Raw genomic sequence first — 19990 nt, forward strand, 5'->3', positions numbered from 1 at the left:
GTATACATACTCTCTACACTCTAACACCCCCCCGCAGTCTTGGCGTCGGCTGGCGTGACGCAAAGACTGGCCCTGAACTGAAGGAAAATGTCCATGGGCAAGCCTTTCGTCATGACGTCGGCGAGCTGCTGTGTGGTGCCTTTCGTCATGACGTCGGCGAGCTGCTGTGTGGTGGGAATGTGAAGTACGCCAAACTGGCTGAGCGCCACTCGTTCCCGCACGAAATGGATGTCGAGTTCGACATGCTTGGTGTGGCGGTGGTGCACGGGGTTGGCGGAGAGGTAGCAGGCGGACACATTGTCGCAGTAGACCACGGTCGCCGAGCGGACAGGAAGAAGAAGCTCGCCGAGAAGTTGACGTAGCCAGACGCATTCGGCGACGACGTTGGCGACGCCGCGGTACTCGGCTTCAGCGCTCGAGCGAGACACGGTGGCCTGACGCTTGGAGGACCAGGAGACGAGCGCGTCGCCGAGGTAGACGCAGAACCCAGACGTCGAACGACGGGTGTCCGGGCAGCCGGCCCAGTCAGCGTCGGTTTAGCCGCGGAGATCCAGTGTCGGGGAAGCGCGGAGATGGAGCCCGAGCGTGGGCGTCCCCCGGATGTAGCGCAGCACGCGCTTGATGAGAGCTTGATGGCATTCCCGCGGATCGTGCATGTGCAGACATATCTGCTGCACGGCGTACGCCAGCTCAGGCCGGGTGATGGTGAGGTACTGGAGCGCGCCGGCGATGCTGCGATAGCCCGACGGATCTGCCGCGCGCGGCCCCTCGGCCTGGGGAAGCTTGCCCTTCGTGTCGACCGGCGTGGGCGACGGCCTGCAATTGTCCATGGCAGCGCGCTCGAGGATGTCCTCGGCGTACTGCTGTTGACAGAGGAAGAAGCCCGACGCGGTGCGCGTCACCTGGATGCCGAGGAAGAAGCGCAGAGCGCCGAGATCCTTCATGGCGAACTCACTGGTGAGGGCGTGGACGATCCGTTGGAGAAGAGCCGGGGTTGACGCGGTGAGCACGATATCGTCGACGTAGAGGAGGAGAAAGGCCGCGTCAGCGCCGTGCGTGTAGGTGAACAGAGAGGAGTCAGAGCGCGTCGCGGTGAAGCCGATCGTGTTGATGAAGGCGGCGAACGTCTGAAACCAGGCGCGGGGGGCCTGCTTAAGCCCGTACAGCGACTTGTTGAGGCGGCAGACATGCTGAGGACGGTGCTCGTCGACAAAGCCAGCCGGCTGGAGACAGTAAACCTCCTCCGCAAGCGTACCATGCAGGAACGCGTTCTTGACGTCCAGTTGATGAACCGGCCAGCCGCGCGAGGCAGCAATGGTGAGGACGGAGCGGATCGTCGCCGGCTTGACCACCGGCGAGAAGGTCTCGTCGTAGTCCACGCCAGCGCGCTGATTGAAGCCTCGGACCACCCACCGCGCCTTGTACCGTTCGAGGGAGCCATCCACGCGAAATTTGTGTTTGAACACCTTTGAACACCCATTTGCCGCAGATCAGGTTGGCGGTGGGTGGGCGAGGGACCAACTCCCAGGTGCGGTTGGCGACGAGCGTAGCAAACTCTTCGCGCATGGCAGCTAACCAGTTGGGATCGTGCACGGCAATCCGAACGGAGCTGGGCAGCGGCGAGAGTGAGTTGGTGGAGGAGGCAGCAGCGGCATCATAGTACTTTGGATTGGGCTTGAAGACGCCGGCCTGGGCGCGGGTCACCGGGCGGCGGGAGACCGCAGCTGGCGTGAGCACACCGGTCTCTGAACCTGAAGCCGCGGCTGAAACTAAAGCAGAACACTACTCCAGAGACGGCGAAGAGCCAGAGCCGCTGGATGAGGATCGGGCGGCCTCAGTTGAATGAGCGGAGCGCGCGCTAGCGGTGACGCCAGGAGAGCCATCCAGAGATAATCGGACGGCCGCGTTTGAACGCGTGGGCGACGCGGGCGATTCGACAGCTGCGTTTGAACGCGGCGTCGGCGCGGGTGATCCAGCGACTGGTCCAGGGACTAGAGGTGGGCGCGGCGCGGATGGAAGGAGCTGAAGGATCGGCGGAGCCCCAAGCTGCGGTGGAGCGGGCGGAGCGGCAGGCTCATTGCGCGAGAAGGGGAAGATGTCCTCGTGAAAGGAAACATGGCGGGAGGTGATGACTCGCTTGGACTGAAGATCGAAGCAGCGATACCCGCGGTGATCGGCTGGATAGCCGAGGAAAACACACGCGGCTGAGCGATAGTCGAGCTTGTGGCGAGCGGTGGAAGTGAGGTTGGGGTAGCAGAGGCAGCCGAACACGCGCAGGGTGCTATAATCAGGGGCAACTCCGAGTAAAAGCTCATGGGGCGTCCGTGGTGCGCTGTGGTGACAGGGGCGCTGGTTCAGCAGAAAAGTTGCAGTGTTCAGAGCTTCAGCCCAAAACCGCGGCGGCATCGATGCGTGAAAAAGAAGCGCGCGCACGCTGTCATTGAGCGTGCGGAGGATGCGTTCAGCCTTGCCGTTCTGCTGACTGGTGTAAGGGCACGACAAACGGAGCACGGTGCCGTGGGAGGCGAGAAGCTCGCGTGAGGCATGGCTGTCGAACTCGCGGCCGTTGTCTGTTTGAACAGAGAACATCGGCAGCTGAAATTGCGTGCGGGCATAGGCATAGAAATCACGCAAGATAGGCAGAACTTCAGATTTGTGTTTGAGGGGGAAGGTCCAAGCGTAGTGAGTATAATCATCAAGAACCACTAAGTAGAAATGATAACCAGAAACACTGGGAACCGGAGATGTCCATACATCAAGATGCAGTATTTGAAAAGGAAAATAAGTACAACTGACAGAATCTGAAAATGGGAGGCGCACATGCTTGCCAAGGCGACAGGCGTGGCAAGGATGCGGCGCAGGTTTACTAAAAAGAAAGCTACTGTCGACAAGCTGTAGTTGGGCTGAACCAAGGTGACCGAGCCGCTGGTGAAGACGAGCAGCAGTGACGACGCCGGCAAAGGGAGGTGCAGGGTGTGTGGTCGCCGCCGTCACGGAGTAGAGGTCACCAGTGGAATCACAGCGCAGGATCACTGCCCGAGTTCGGAGGTCCTTGACAGAGAAACCAAATAAGTCAAACTCTACTGAAATAGGATTGTCACGACAAATCTGACGTATGGAGAGGAGGTTTTTGATCAGTGAGGGAGAGACAAGAATGTTGCGCAGTTGGATGGGAGAGGTGCCGGAGATGAGCGAGCCGGTGCCTGTGTGTGTGATGGGCAGATGCTCGCCACTCCCAACGACAATATGAGAGGAGGAAGAAGAGGGAAGAAGGGTTTGAAGAGTACCGGGGGAGTTGGTCATGTGGGACGCCGCACCAGAGTCCATGTACCACTCGGAGGCACTGCCGGAGGACGACGGCCCCGCCTTGGCGCTGTGAAGCGCGGCCTGGAGAGAGGCCATGTCCAGCGGCTGCTGCTGTTGTGTGCCAGGAGGAGCAGCGTAGGCAGGCGTCGGAGCGTAGCCGTACGGAGGTGCATAGGCAGGCGGGGGCCCGTAGCCGTACGCACCGGGAGCGGCGAGAGCGGCGTACATAGCCTGCTGGGGCGGCGTGCCAGGGCGTGGGCCAAGCACACCAGAGCCCGGCGCGCGCCACGGCATGGGCCAGGCCTGAACCAGCCCCGTCCAGGAGTTGGTGCCGGGGACAGGAGCGAGCAGGCCGGGGACCCGTGGAGGCGCAGGTGAGGTCGGCGAGCCGCCGACGCCATTGCCGCGCCCGCGGCGACGTCCACGGCCACCGCGCGCACGACCGCCACCGGCAGTGTTAGGCGCGACCGGAGAAGGCACTGTAGGCGAAGGAGGTGACGGTGCGGCACCACGCCCAGCGTAGAGCGCGTGCGCACCCTGGAGGCATGCGGTCTGCTCAGCGCGGTGCTCCTCAAGGAGCAGAAAGGAGCGCGTCTGGAGGAGCGAGGGCAGCGGCGACTGCGACATGATGTGGGGGATGGCACCGTGGTACTGACGGTTGAGACCGCGCAGGAGGTGGAAGACCTGGCGCGGTTCCGACACGGGCTGGCCGAGGTCGCGAAGCTGGTCGGCGTACATCTTCAGCTTGGTGCAGTACTGCATGACCGTCATGTCGCCTTGCACGACGGCGTGGTACTCGGCGTCGATGTACACCGCCCGGGCGAGTTGGTTGTCGCGGAAGAGCCCGTCGATGGCCGTCCAGACAGTGAGGGTCGCGTCCTCGTCCGCCATCACCGCGTCGAGAAGATCAGGCGCGACAGTGGCGTTGAGCCAGTGAACCACAGCGTGATCCGCCATGGCCCAGTCGGGATCGTCGAAGCGCGGGACAGCCGCGGCGTCCACGTGATCACGGAGCCCGAACATGCCGATCGCCGTGTCGAAGTGGCGACGCCACTGTGCATAGTTGCCGGTGAGGAGGTCGAGGGTGATCGGAACGTGACGACGAATGTCGATGGTTTGCAGTACCGTGTGAGAGACGGTTGTCACAACCGGGGTAGGAACCAGAGGGGCGGCCGGAAGGAGAGCGGGTGGAGGTGGGGGTGGCACGACCACGGCGGCAGGGGAGCCGGAGTCATCCTGAGCAGGGGAGGAGGAGGAAGGCAGGTTGTTCTCCATAGCGGCGGAAGCGGGATCGTCGACCGGAGCGAAAGGATTGAGCCGGTCGCCGGTATCTGATACCATGAAGAAGAGAGAGTAGCTATAGGAATCAACGCACAATCTATTAGCTCTGCCGGCTGGAACTATATACAGTTTACAGAGATCATCGTGCGCCACTACCTGGCTGATCGTGGGCGACATGCCCACTACTCACACGCATGCACTGACCGCAGGTCGTGCTCTATACGCGTATACATACACTCTACACTCTCTACACTCTAACAGTGATGTATCGTAAATCCGTTAAGTGCATTATTAGCATGGTCACTCCAGATAGATTGTATGACCTCAGTCTCAAATTAGTTGTTAATGTGCCTAACACTAAAATATGTCTAAATACATCCATACAAATCTAAGACAACTAATTCGAGACTGAGGAAGTACAAAACTTATTTTCTTACACCCAGTTTGGATGTACTCCCTCCGTCCGGGAATACTTGTCAGTGAAATGGATGTATCTAGTCGTATTTTAGTTCTAGATACATCCATTTTTATCCATTTATGCGACAAGTATTTTCGGACGGAGGGAGTAGACATTAGGGCTTCACTTGGAGCAATGACCTGACAATGTGCAAGCTTCCCTTATGTCCTCCACGCTCTTTCCTCCTCACTCTCCAGCCATTGCCCCCTTCTCCTTGCCGATGACAGTGGGGCTCGAGGTGCGAGAGAACCAGCGAAAAAAATTGCTCGACCTCCGCGTCCCTCTTCGAGGCGACACACGAGGGGGGTGGGGTAGTCCCCGTCGGCGGCCACCCTTTCCTCCCTCCCCTCCTCGCCGCTGTCGGACGAAGCCCGGGCAGTGTCGGTAGCGGCGGGGACTCTCCCAAACGCGACCCCCTCCTTCCTGGCGACAGTGTGGAGCTCCAATGACGGTGCTCTTGGTGGCTTGGTGTGGCAAATCTCCAACGGCGGCTCAGTGCGTTGGCGGCAATGGCGGAGAATGATAACGATGGTTAAGGTTTTCTAACCATAGACATTAGTTGTCATTTGATAACGAGATCACATCATTAGGAGAATGATGTGATGGACAGACACAACCGTAAGCTTAGCAACATATCATTTAGTTATTTGTTGTAGCTTTCTTCATGTCAAGTATCAGTTCCTTAGACCATGAGAGCATGCCACTCCTAGATACCAGAGGAATACTTTGTGTTCTATCAAACATCACTTCGTAACTGGGTGATCATAAAGGTGCTCTACAGGTATCTCCGAAGGTGTCTGTTGGGTTGCATGGATCGAGACTGGGATTTGTCACTTCGTGTGACAGACATATATCTCTGGGACCTCTCGGTAATACAACATCATTAGAAGCTTTATGTGATTAATGGGTTTAGTCACGGGATCTTGTATTACAGAATGAGTAAAAAGACTTGCCGGTAATGAGATTGAACTAGGTATGAAGATACCGACGATCGAATTTCGGGCAAGTAACAATTCCCTTTGTCCGGCGATATGCATACGGGATTAACTGAATCCTCGACATCATGGTTCAACCGATAAAGATCTTCATGGAATATGTAGGAACCAATATGGGCATCTAGGTCCCGCAATTGGTAATTGACCGGAGAGGTACTCGGTCATGTCTACATGGTTCTCGAACCCATAGGGTTGCACGCTTAACGTTCGATAGCGCTAGGGTAGTAATGAGATATTAACATTGGTGATTGACGGTTGTTTGGAGTCCCGGATGAGATCTCAGACGTCACGAGAAGTTCCGGATGTTGGGGAACGTAGCATGCAATTTCAAAAAAAAAATCCTACGCTCACGCAAGATCTATCTAGGAGATGCATAGCAACGAGAGGGGGAGAGTGTGTCTACGTACCCTCGTAGACCGAAAGCGGAAGCGTTTGGCAACGCAGTTGATGTAGTCGAACTTCTTCTAGCTCCGACCGATCAAGTACCGAATGTATGGCACCTTCGAGTTCTGCACACGTTCAGCGCGATGACGTCCCTCGCCCTCTTAATCCAGCAAGGTGTCGAGGAAGTAGATGAGTTCCGCCAGCACAACGGCGTGGTGACGGTGATGGTGATGTGATCCGCACAAGGCTTCGCCTAAGCACTATGAAGATATGACCGGAGGCGTAAATTGTGGAGGGGGCGCCGCACACGGCTAACAATCGTTGTGTGTTCTAGGCGCCCCCTCCCCACGTATATATAGGTGGGAGGGGGAGGGGAGCAGCAAGGGTGCGCCCCAAGTAGGAGAAATCCTACTTGGGGACCTCCTCCAATTCGGTCTCCCCCCCTTCCTTTTTTTAGCCGGAGAGAAAAGGGAAGGGGGAAGGAAGGAAGGAAGGGGGGACCGAACCCCCCTTGTTCCTTCTCCAATTCGGGCACATGCCTAAGGGGGGCGCGCCACCCCTTGTGGGCTGGTGTGCTCCCCCCTTATGGCCCATATGGCCCATATCTTCCCCCGGGGGTTCTGGTAACCCCCGGTACTTCGATAAATACCTGATACTATCCGGAACACTTCCGATGTCCGAATACAATCATCCTATATATCATTATTTACCTCTCGACCATTTCGAGACTCCTTGTCATGTTCGTGATCTCATCCGGGACTCTGAACAACATTCGGTCACCAAATCACATAACTCATATAATACAAAATCGTCATCGAACGTTAAGCGTGCGGACCCTACGGGTTCGAGAACTATGTAGACATGACCGAGACACCTCTCCGGTCAATAACCAATAGCGGAATCTAGATGCTCATATTGGCTCCTACATATTCTACGAAGATCTTTATCGGTCGAACCGTTATGACAACATATGTTATTCCCTTTGTCATCAGTATGTTACTTGCCCGAGATTCGATTGTCGGTATCTTCATACCTAGTTCAATCTCGTTACCGGAAAGTCTCTTTACTCGTTCTGTAATGCATTATCTTGTAACAAACTCATTAGTTACTTTGCTTGCAAGGCTTCTTATGATGTGCATTATCGAGAGGGCCCAGAGGTACCTCTCCGATACTTGGAGTGACAAATCCTAATCTCGATCTATGCCAACCCAACAAACACCTTCGGAGATACCTGTAGAGCATCTTTATGATCACCCAGTTACGTTGTGACGTTTGATAGCACACAAGGCATTCCTCCGGTATTCGGGAGTTGCATAATCTCATAATCGAAGGAATATGTATTTGACATGAAGAAAGCAATAGCAATAAAACTGAACGATCAATATGCTAAGCTAACGGATGGGTCTTGTCCATCACATCATTCTCCTAATGATGTGATCCCATTATCAAATGATAACTCATGTCCATGGTCAGGAAACCTTAACCATCTTTGATCAAGGAGCTAGTCAAGTAGAGGCTCACTAGGGACACGGTGTTTTGTCTATGTATCCACACATTTGTATCAAGTTTCCGGTTAATACAATTCTAGCATGAATAATAAACATTTATCATGATATAAGGAAATATAAAATAAAAACTTTATTATTGCCTCTAGGGAATATTTCCTTCACCGGAATGGTCTGAAGGTGAAGATTTATATATGGAAAATTGTTGTCGGGGTTCCAGGAAAAAGTTCGATTTTTTGATATTGTATCAAGAAGTCACCGAAAGGTTCTAGAGGGTTCCGTAGGGGTCCGGAAGTCCTCGGAGGGTTCCACCACATCCCATATAGTAGCATGGGCTGTAGGGGGCGCCCTGGCCTTAATGGGCCAGGGGCACTAGCCCCTGCAAGGCCCATGCGCGGGTGGAAAACCCTAAAGAGGAGGGCCCTCCACTTGGTTTGGAGGGCACTCCTCCCCTCCTTGGCCGCCACCCCCTCCCTCGGAGGAGGGGCAAGGGCTGGCCATGTCCCTCCCCCTATATAAATAGAGAGGAGGTGCAAGGGGCAGCCCATCCTTTCACCACGACGGATGCCCTCTCCCTATCCCTCCACTTCTCATCTGTGTTGCGCTTCGGGAAAGCCCTACCGGAGTTCCGCTACCACCACCACCACCACGCCATCGTGTTGGATCAGATCTCATCTACCTCTTCTCCCTCGCTTGTTGGATCAAGGAGGAGGAGACGTCACTCAGCCGTACGTGTACTAAAATCGGAGGTGCCGCACGTGCGATGCTTGGATCGGATTGGATCGCGACACGAGTACGACTACACCAACCACTATCTCTAGATAGTTAACGCTTTCAGTCTACAAGGGTATGTAGACTCACTCCCCTCTCTTAGCTATGCATCTACTAGATTGATCTTGGGTGTTTGTAGGATTTTTTTGATTTTTATGCTTCGTTCCCCATCAGTGGCATCTTGAGCTGGTCTATGCGTAGATGTATATGCACGAATAGAACAAAAAATAGTTGTGGGCGTTGATGTTCGAATTTCTTACTTATTTTGTGTTATTTGGATTCGGCGGTATTGTGGGATGAAGCGGCTCGGATCAACCTTACCTGTACTCGCACAAGAGACCGGTTCCACTGACTGACATGCAACTTGTATTGCATAAAAGTGGCTTTGCGGGTGTCTGTCTCTCCCACCTTCGTTGAATTTGAGTTGACAACAATGGTCCTTGAAGGTTAAAAGGCAACTTGTATATCACCCTTGTGGTTTTGCCTAGATAAGAACGGTTCTTATAGTTTGCCCTAGAGCCACGTAAAAATTGCAACAACAAAGTAGAGGAAGTCTAACTTGTTTTTGCAGGGCATGTTGTGATGTGGTATGGCCAAGACGTGATGTGATATATGTTGATGTATGAGATGATAATGTTTGTAATAGGTTCACGACTTGCATGTCGATGAGTATGCCAATCGGCAGGAGCCATAGGGTTGTCTTTAATTTATTATATGACCTGCGTGTCAATCATTAAACACCATGTAATTGCTTTACTCTATCGCTATGAGTTAGCAATAGTCATAGAAGCAATTGTTGGCGGAGACAACCACATGAGACGGCACGATGATGGAGATCATGGTGTCATGTCGGTGATGATGGAGATCATGCCGGTGTTTTGGAGATGGAGATCAAAAGCACAAGATGATGATGGCCATATCATGTCACATATTGATTGCATGTGATGTTTATCTTTTTATGCATCTTATTTTGCTTAGAACGACGGTAGCATTATAAGATGACCCCTTCACTAAATTTCAAGATAAAAGTATTCTCCTAAGTATGCACCGTTGCGAAAGTTCGTCGTTTCGAAGCACCTCGTGATGATCGGGTGTGATAGACTCTACGTTCACATACAACGGGTGTATGCCAATTTTACACATGCGGAATACTTAGGTTAAACTTGACGAGCCTAGCATGTACAAAAATGGCCTGGAACAGGAGGACCGAAAGGTCAAACATGAGTCATATATTAGATATGATCAACATGGAGATGTCCACCATTGATGACCACCGCACTCACGTGATGATCAGACAAGGGTTAGTTGATTTGGATCATGTAACACTTAGAAAACTTGACGGATGTTTATTTAAGTGGGAGTTCACTAGTAATTTGATTAACTAAGCCAATTATCATGAAGATAGTTGAAAGTGCGTTATATCGACTAGAGGGGGGGTGAATAGGCAATTTTTACAAATTCGTCACTGAGGAAATACTACTTGAGGAATTTGCTAAGTGATGAAATACAAACAACAGATAAAGTACTCACGTGCATGCATAACAAGACAGTAGCATAGTCATTATGATGAAATGAAACATACATAGAGCACACGTAGCGTGTAAACAGGATAAGCAGGCAGAAGACAAGATGTCTGAAGAAATAGGATTGAGGAAATTCAGAAAGTCTCCAGTCAAAGTCTTCAAACAATAACGATCAATTTCATCAACACATAAACGAGGAAATGAAAGGGTTGAGGAAATAGAACCAGTAGCTTGGTGAAGACAGTGATTTGGTAGACCAGTTCCAACTGACGTGACAGTTGTGCGTCTGGTTGGAGCGGCTTTTTATTTAAATCAAAGGACACACAGTCCTTACTGTATTCTCCTTGAGCTAAGGTCACACACACCTCACCCAATCACTCATGGTAAGTCTTCAAGGTGACTTCCAAACCTTCACAGACTTGGTCACTCGGCGATCCACAATTCCTCTTGGATGCTCTAGACCATGACGCCTAACCGTCTGGAATATGCATAGTCTTCAAAGGTAACAAGTGTCGGTTCCACACAGGAACAATCTCTTCAGTGATGCTCAATCACTTTGGGTTGTAGGTGTTGGGGTTTTGGGTTTTCCTCACTGATGATTTTCTCTCAAAGTCCTCGGAGGATGGGATGCTCTAAATGACAAGTGTCAAGTTCTCTCGGAGCAGCCTACCAGCTAGTGGTTGAAGGGGGGCGGCTATTTATAGCCGAGGAGCAGCCCGACATGATAAGACATAGATGCCCCTAATGATATGACCGTTGGATGGATAAGATATTTGGGACAGCTGGTGTGAAGCACAACAACAGTCGGAAATTTGAGCTCTCAAATTCCTCAGGGCTATCATGTTCCTCACTGTAGGCAATTCGCACTGGCGAATTCCTAACTCCTCAGTCAGAACAAATTCCTCAGAGACCAGAATAACTTCGTCTCTGTCATTGAAGAAATTGGCTGAACCGCAAGAGATTTCCAAAGGCTTCACTCGAAGGATTGGGTATGTGTATAGGTTTTGAGATGAGCATCACTTGGAAAATTTTCCTTAGTATTACCTCGACCCCCTTTAACAGTACGGTGTTTCCTATGACTCAAAAGAAGTAAATGAAACTACGAAAACAAAAGTCTTCACGCTTCATAATCCTCGCATCAATATCTTTAAGGTCACACCAACTTTCTCATTTTCAAAGTCTTCAAGAAAACCAAAGTCTTCAGATGAAGACATTCATTTTTACGGGTCGACTTTCTTCGAATATATCAAAATCCTCGGAGACTTATTAGACCTGTACACTCACAAACACATTAGTCCCTTAACCTATAAGTCTCCAATACACCAAAATCACTAAGGGGCACTAGATGCACTTACAATCTCCCCCTTTTTGGTGATTGATGACAAATAGGTCAAGTTTTCAATGAGGATAAACATATGAAGTGTAAATACTGATTTTGAGGAATTTTATTGCAAGGTATAGAAGAACTCTCCCTAAAGATGTGCATATTTGAGGAATTTGCTTTGGACTGGAAATGCAAATTGTAGGATAAAATCATGGAGATCTCCCTGTTGGGGAACGTAGTAATAATTCAAAAAATTTCCTACGTGTCACCAAGATCAATCTAGGAGATGCTAGCAACGAGAGGGAGGGAGTGCATCTTCATACCCTTGAAGATCGCTAAGCGGAAGCGTTACAAGAACGCGGTTGATGTAGTCACACTCGCGGCGATTCAAACCGCGGAATATCCGATCCAAGCGCCGAACGGACGGGGCCTCCGCGTTCAACACACGTATAGCCCGGGGACGTCTCCTCCTTCTTGATCCAGCAAGGGGAGAGGAGAAGTTGAGGGAGAGCTCCGGCAGCACGACGGCGTGGTGGTGGAGCTTGCGGTTCTCCTGCAGGGCTTCGCCAAGCACTACGGAGGAGGAGGAGGTGTTGGAGGGTGGAGGGCTGCGCCAGGGGAAGGGGTGCGGCTTCCCACCCCCCCACTATCTGTAGGGTGAAGGGGAGAGGGAGCCGCCCCCCTAGATGCATCTAGAGGGGGGCGGCGGCCAGGAGGGGAAACTTGCCCCCAAGCAGGTGGGAGGCGCCCCCTCCCCTAGGGTTTCCAACCCTAGGCGCCTTGGGCCCTTGGGGGGGGGGGCACACCAGCCCACTAGGGGGCTTATTCCCACCCATATTCAGCCCACTAAGTCCTCCGGGGCAGGTGGCCCCACCCGGTGGACCCCCGGACACCTTTCGGTGGTCCCGGTACAATACCGATAACCCCCGAAACCATTCCGGCGACTGAAACTGGACTTCCCATATATAAATCTTCACCTCCGGACCATTCCGGAACTCCTCATGACATCCGGGATCTCATCCGGGACTCCGAACAACTTTCAGTAACCACACACAATTTCCCATAACAACTCTAGCGTCACCGAACCTTAAGTGTGTAGACCCTACGGGTTCGGGAGACATGCAGACATGACCGAGACGACTCTCCGGTCAATAACCAACAGCGGGATCTGGATACCCATGTTGGCTCCCACATGTTCCACGATGATCTCATCGGATGAACCACGATGTCGGGGATTCAATCAATCCCGTATACAATTCCCTTTGTCAATCGGTACGTTACTTGCCCGAGATTCGATCGTCGGTATCCCAATACCTTGTTCAATCTCGTTACCGGCAAGTCACTTTACTCGTACCGTAATGCATGATCCCGTGACCAAACACTTGGTCACATTGAGCTCATTATGATGATGCATTACCGAGTGGGCCCAGAGATACCTCTTCGTCATACGGAGTGACAAATCCCAGTCTCGATTCATGCCAACCCAACAGACACTTCCGGAGATACCTGTAGTGCACCTTTATAGTCACCCAGTTATGTTGTGACGTTTGATACACCCAAAGCATTCCTACGGTATCCGGGAGTTGCACAATCTCATGGTCTAAGTAAATGATACTTGTCATTAGAAAGCTCTAGCAAACGAACTACACGATCTTGTGTTATGCTTAGGATTGGGTCTTGTTCATCTCATCATTCTCCTAATGATGTGATCCCATTATCAACGACATCCAATGTCCATGGTCAGGAAACCACAACCATATATTGATCAATGAGCTAGTCAACTAGAGGCTCACTAGGGACATGTTGTGGTCTATGTATTCACACATGTATTACGGTTTCCGGTTAATACAATTATAGCATGAACAATAGACAATTATCATGAACAAGGAAATATAATAATAAACATTTTATTATTGCCTCTAGGGCATATTTCCAACAGTCTCCCACTTGCACTAGAGTCAATAATCTAGTTACATTGTGATGAATCGAACACCCATAGAGTTCTGGTGCTGATCATGTTTTGCTCGTGGAAGAGGTTTAGTCAACAGATCTGCGACATTGAGATCTGTATGTACTTTACAAATATCTATGTCTCCATCTTGAATATTTTCACGAATGGAGTTGAAGCGACGCTTGATCTGCCTGGTCTTCTTGTGAAACCTAGGCTCCTTGGCAAGACCGATAGCTCCAGTGTTGTCACAAAAGAGAGTCATCAGGCCCGACGCATTGGGAATCACTCCTAGGTCGGTGATAAACTCCTTCATCCAGACTGCTCCCTGAGCTGCTTCCGAAGCAGCTATGTACTCTGCTTCACATGTAGATCACGCCATGACGCTTTGCTTGCAACTGCACCAGCTGACTTCCCCACCATTCAAAATATACACGTATCCGGTTTGTGACTTGGAGTCATCCATATCTGTGTCGAAGCTAGCATCGACGTAACCCTTTACTGCGAGGTCTTCGGCACCTCCATAAACGAGAAACATATCCTTAGTCCTTTTCAGGTACTTTTGGATATTCTTGACCGCTGTCCAGTGTTCCATTCCGGGATCACTTTGGTACCTCCCTACCAAACTTACGACAAGGTTCACATCAGGTCTGGTACACAGCATGGCATACATAATAGAGCCTATGGCTGAGGCATAGGGGATGACACTCATCTTTTCTCTATCTTCTGTCGAGGTCGGGCATTGAGCTATGCTCAATCTCACACCTTGCAACACAGGCAAGAACCCCTTCTTGGACTGATCCATATTGAACTTCTTCAATATCTTGTCAAGGTATGTACTTTGTGGAAGACCAATGAGGCGCCTCGATCTATCTCTATAGATCTTGATGCCTAATATGTAAGCAGCTTCTCCAAGGTCCTTCATTGAAAAACACTTATTCAAGTAGGCCTTTATGCTTTCCAAAAGTTCTATATCATTTCCCATCAATAGTATGTCATCCACATATAATATGAGAAATGCTACAGAGCTCCCACTCACTTTCTTGTAAGTACAGGCTTCTCCATAAGTCTGTATAAACCCAAACGCTTTGATCATTTCATCAAAGCGAATGTTCCATCTCTGAGATGCTTGCACCAGCCCATAAATGGAGTGCTGGAGCTTGCATACTTTGTCAGCATTCTTAGGATCGGCAAAACCTTCCGGCTGCATCATATACAATCCTTCCTTAAGGAAACCGTTAAGGAATGCCGTTTTGACGCCCATTTGCCATATCTCATAATCATAGAATGCGGCAATTGCTAACATGATTCAGACGGACTTCAGCTTCGCTACGGGTGAGAAGGTCTCATCGTAGTCAACCCCTTGAACTTGCCGATAACCCTTAGCGACAAGCCGAGCCTTATAGACGGTCACATTACCATTCGCGTCAGTCTTGTTCTTAAAGATCCACTTATTCTCTATGGCTTGCCGATCATCGGGCAAGTCCATCAAAGTCCATACTTTGTTTTCATACATGGATACTATCTCGGATTTCATGGCTTCAAGCCATTTGTTGGAATACGGGCCCGCCATCGCTTCTTCATAGTTCGAAGGTTCACCGTTGACTAACAACATGATCTCCAGGACAGGGTTGTCGTACCACTCTGGTGCGGAACGTGTCCTTGTGGACCTACGAAGTTCAGTAGCAACTTGATCTGAAGTTTCATGATCATCATCATTAACTTCCTCTCTAGCCGGTGCAGGCACCACAGAAACATCTTCCTGAGCTGCGGTACTTTCCGGTTCAAGAGGGGGTACCTCATCAAGTTCTACCTTCCCCCCACTTACTTCTTTCGAGAGAAACTCTTTCTCCAGAAAGGATCCATTCTTGGCAACAAAGATCTTGCCTTCGGATCTGAGGTAGAAGGTATACCCAATAGTTTCCTTAGGGTATCCTATGAAGACACAATGTTCCGATTTGGGTTCGAGCTTTTCAGGTTGAAGTTTCTTGACATAAGCATCGCATCCCCAAACTTTTATAAACGACAGCTTAGGTTTCTTCCCAAACCATAATTGATACAGTGTCGTCTCAACGGATTTAGACGGTGCCCTATTTAAAGTGAATGCAGCAGTCTCTAAAGCATAACCCCAAAATGATAGCGGTAGATCAATAAGAGACATCATAGATCGCACCATATCCAATAGAGTGTGATTACAACGTTCGGACACACCATTACGCTGAGGTGTTCCAGGCGGCGTGAGTTGTGAAACAATTCCACATTTCCTTAAGTGCGTGCCAAACTCGTGACTCAAGTATTCTTCTCCACGATCTGATCGTAAGAACTTTATTTTCCTGTCATTTTGATTCTCTACCTTGCTCTGAAATTCCTTTAACTTTTCAAAGGTCTCAGACTTGTGTTTCATTAAGTAGACATACCCATATCTACTTAAGTCATCAGTGAGGGTGAGAACATAACGATAGCCACCGCGAGCCTCAACGCTCATTGGACCGCATACATCAGTATGTATTATGTCCAACAAGTTGGTTGCTCGCTCCATTGTTCCGGAGAACGGAGTCTTGGTCATTTTTCCCATGAGGCATGGTTCACACGTGTCAAATGATTCATAATCAAGAGACCCCAAAAGTCCATCTGCATGCAGTTTCTTCATGCGTTTGACACCAATGTGACCAAGGCGGCAGTGCCACAAGTATGTAGGACTATCATTATCAACCTTACATCTTTTGGCATTTACACTATGAAATATGTGTAACATCATGTTCGAGATTCAATAAAAATAAACCATTGACCAGCGGGGCATGACCATAAAACATATCTCTCATATAAATAGAACAACCATTATTCTCAGATTTAAATGAGTAGCCATCTCGCATCAAACGAGATCCAGATACAATGTTCATGCTCAAAGCTGGTACTAAATAACAATTATTGAGGTTTAAAACTAATCCCGAAGGTAGATGTAGAGGTAGCGGCCGACGGCGATCACATCGACCTTGGAACCATTCCCGACGTGCATCGTCACCTCATCCTTCGCCAGTCTCCGCTTATTCCGCAGCTCCTGTTTTGAGTTACAAATGTGAGCAACCGCATAGGTATCAAATACCCAGGAGCTACTACGAGCGCTGGTAAGGTACACATCAATAACATGTATATCATATATACCTTTGGCGTTGCCGGCCTTCTTATCCGCTAAGTACTTGGGGCAGTTCCGTTCCAGTGACCATTTCCCTTGCAATAAAAGCACTCAGTCTCAGGCTTGGGTCCATTCTTTGGAGTCTTCCTGGCAACTAATGTACCGGGCGCGACAACTCCCTTGCCGTCCTTCTTCAAGTTCTTCTTACCCTTACCTTCTTGAAACTAGTAGTCTTATTCACCATCAACACTTAATGTCCTTTTTGATTTCCACCTTCGCTGATTTCAGCATCGAATATAACTCAGGGTTGGACTTCTCCATCCCTTGCATATTGTAGTTCATCACAAAGCTCTTGTAGCTAGGTGGAAGCGACTGGAGGATTCTGTCAATGACCGAGTCATCTGGAAGATTAACTCCTAGCTGAGATAAGCGGTTGTGCAGCCCAGACATTTTGAGTATATGCTCGCTGACAGAACTATTTTCCTCCATCTTACAACTGTAGAACTTGTCAGAGACTTCATATCTCTCGACCCGGGCATGAGCTTGGAAAACCATTTTCAGCTCTTGGAACAGCTCATATGCTCCGTGTTGCTCAAAACGCTTTTGGAGCCCCGATTCTAAGCTGTAAAGCATGCCGCACTGAACCAGGGAGTAATCATCACTACGCGACTGCCAAGCGTTCACAACGTCTTGAGTTGCTGGGAAAATGGGTGTGTCATCTAGCGGTGCTTCAAGGACATATGCTTTCTTGGCAGTTATGAGGATGATCCTCAAGTTACGGACCCAGTCCGTATAGTTGCTTCCATTGTCTTTCAGCTTAGTTTTCGCTAGGAACGGTTGAAGTTGAGGGCAACATTAGCTTGGGCCATTGGATCTACGGGATAGATTGTAAAGACAATTTTAGACTAAGTTCATGATAATTAAGTTCATCTAATCAAATTATTTAATGAACTCCCACTTAGATAACATCCCTCTAGTCATCTAAGTGATACATGATCCGAATCGACTAGGCCGTGTCCGATCATCATGTGAGATGGACTAGTCATCAACGGTGAACATCTCCATGTTGATCGCATCTACTATACGACTCATGTTCGACCTTTCGGTCTCTCGTGTTCCGAGGCCATGTTTGTACATGCTAGGCTCGTCAAGTCAACCTAAGTGTTTCACATGTGTAATCTGGCTTACACCCGTTGTATGCGAATGTTAGAATCTACACCCGATCATCACGTGGTGCTTCGAAACAACAAACCTTTGCAATGGCGCACAGTTAGGGGGGACACTTCTCTTGAAATTTTAGTGAGGGATCATCTTATTTATGCTACCGTCGTTCTAATAAAATAAGATGTAAACATGACAAACATCACATGCAAATCATAAAGTGACATGATATGGCCAATATCATCTTGCGCCTTTGATCTCCATCTTCTAGGCGCGGCATGATCACCTTCGTCACTGGCATGACACCATGATCTCCATCATCATGATCTCCCTCATCGTGTCTTTAAGAAGTTGTCTCACCAACTATTACTTCTACTACTATAGCTAACGGTTAGCAATAAAGTAAAGTAATTACATGGCGTTTACATTGACTCGCAGGTCATACAAAATATTAAGACAACTCCTATGGCTCCTGCCGGTTGTCATACTCATCAACATGCAAGTCGTGATTCCTATTACAAGAACATGATCAATCTCATACATCACATATATAATTCATCACATCCTTTTGGCCATATCACATCACATAGCATACCCTGCAAAAACAAGTTAGACGTCCTCTAATTGTTGTTGCATGTTTTACGTGGCTGCTATGGGTTTCTAGTAAGAACGTTTCTTATCTACGCAAAATCCACAAGGGTGATATGCCAATTGCTATTTACCCTTCATAAGGACCCTCTTCATCGAATCCGATCCAACTAAAGTGGGAGAGACAAACACCCGCTAGCCACCTTATGCAACAAGTGCATGTCAATCGGCGGAACCTGTCTCAGGTAAGCGTACGTGTAAGGTCGGTCCGGGGCGCTTCATCCCACAATGCCGCCGAATCAAGATAAGACTAGTAACGGTAAGCAAATTGAACAAATCATCGCCCACAACTACTTGTGTTCTACTCGTGCACAAAATCTACGCATAGACCTAGCTCATGATGCCACTGTTGGGGAACGTAGTAATAATTCAAAAAAAATTCCTACGTGTCACCAAGATCAATCTAGGAGATGCTAGCAACGAGAAAGAGGGAGTGCATCTTCATACCCTTGAAGATCGCTAAGCGGAAGCGTTACAAGAACGCGGTTGATGGAGTCGTACTCACAGCGACTCAAACCGCGGAACGGACGACGCCTCCGTGTTCAACACACGTACAACCCGGGGATGTCTCCTCCTTCTTGATCCAGCAAGGTGAAAGTGCGTTATATCGACTAGAGGGGGTGAATAGGCGATTTTTACAAATTCGTCACTGAGGAATTTCAGGGTGAGGAAATTCCTAAATCATGAACAACTAGCAGCGGAATAAGTACTCAGATGTAAGCATAACAAAGCAGTAGCACAGTCATCATGATGAGATGAAAACAGGCACTGAGTACAAGAAGCATAAACACATGATAAGCAGGCTGAAGACAAACTGACTGAAGAAATAGGATTGAGGAAATTGAGAAAGTCTTTAGTCAAAGTCTTCAAATAGTAAAGATCAAGTACTACAACACTGTATTGAGGAAATGGAAGGGTTGAGGAAATAGAACCAGTAGCTCGGTGACGACGGTGATTTGGTAGACCAGTTCCAACTGCTGTGACAGTTGTACTTCTGGTTGGAGCGGCTAGGTATTTAAACCTGAGGACACACAGTACGTCCTCACCATATTCTCCTTGAGCTAAGGTAACACAGACCTCGCCCAATCACTCGTGGTAAGTCTTCAGGTGACTTCCAAACCTTCACAAACTCGGTCACTCGGCGATCCACAATTTCCTCTTGGATGCTCTAGACCATGAAGCCTAACTGTTTGAAGGATGCCCATTCCTCAAAGGTAACAAGCGTCGGATCCACACAGGAACAATCTCTTCAGTGATGCTCAGTCACTTTGGGTTTGTAGGTGTTTGGGTTTGGGTTTTCCTCACTTGATGATTTTCGCTCAAAGTCCTCAGAGGATGGGATGCTCTCAATGACAAGTGTCAGTTTCTCTTGGAGCAGCCAACCAGCTAGTGGTTGTAGGGGGCGGCTATTTATAGTCTAGGGAGCATCCCGACATGATAGGACATAAATGCCCTTCAATGATATGACCGTTAGGTGGGTAGCTATTTGGGACAGCTGGCGCATAGCACAGCAACGGTCGGATATTTGGGTATCAAATTCCTCAGGGCTATCAT

Source organism: Triticum aestivum, chromosome 3D (assembly GCF_018294505.1).
Source record: "Triticum aestivum cultivar Chinese Spring chromosome 3D, IWGSC CS RefSeq v2.1, whole genome shotgun sequence".
In the NCBI taxonomy this organism is placed as follows: Eukaryota; Viridiplantae; Streptophyta; class Magnoliopsida; order Poales; family Poaceae; genus Triticum; species Triticum aestivum.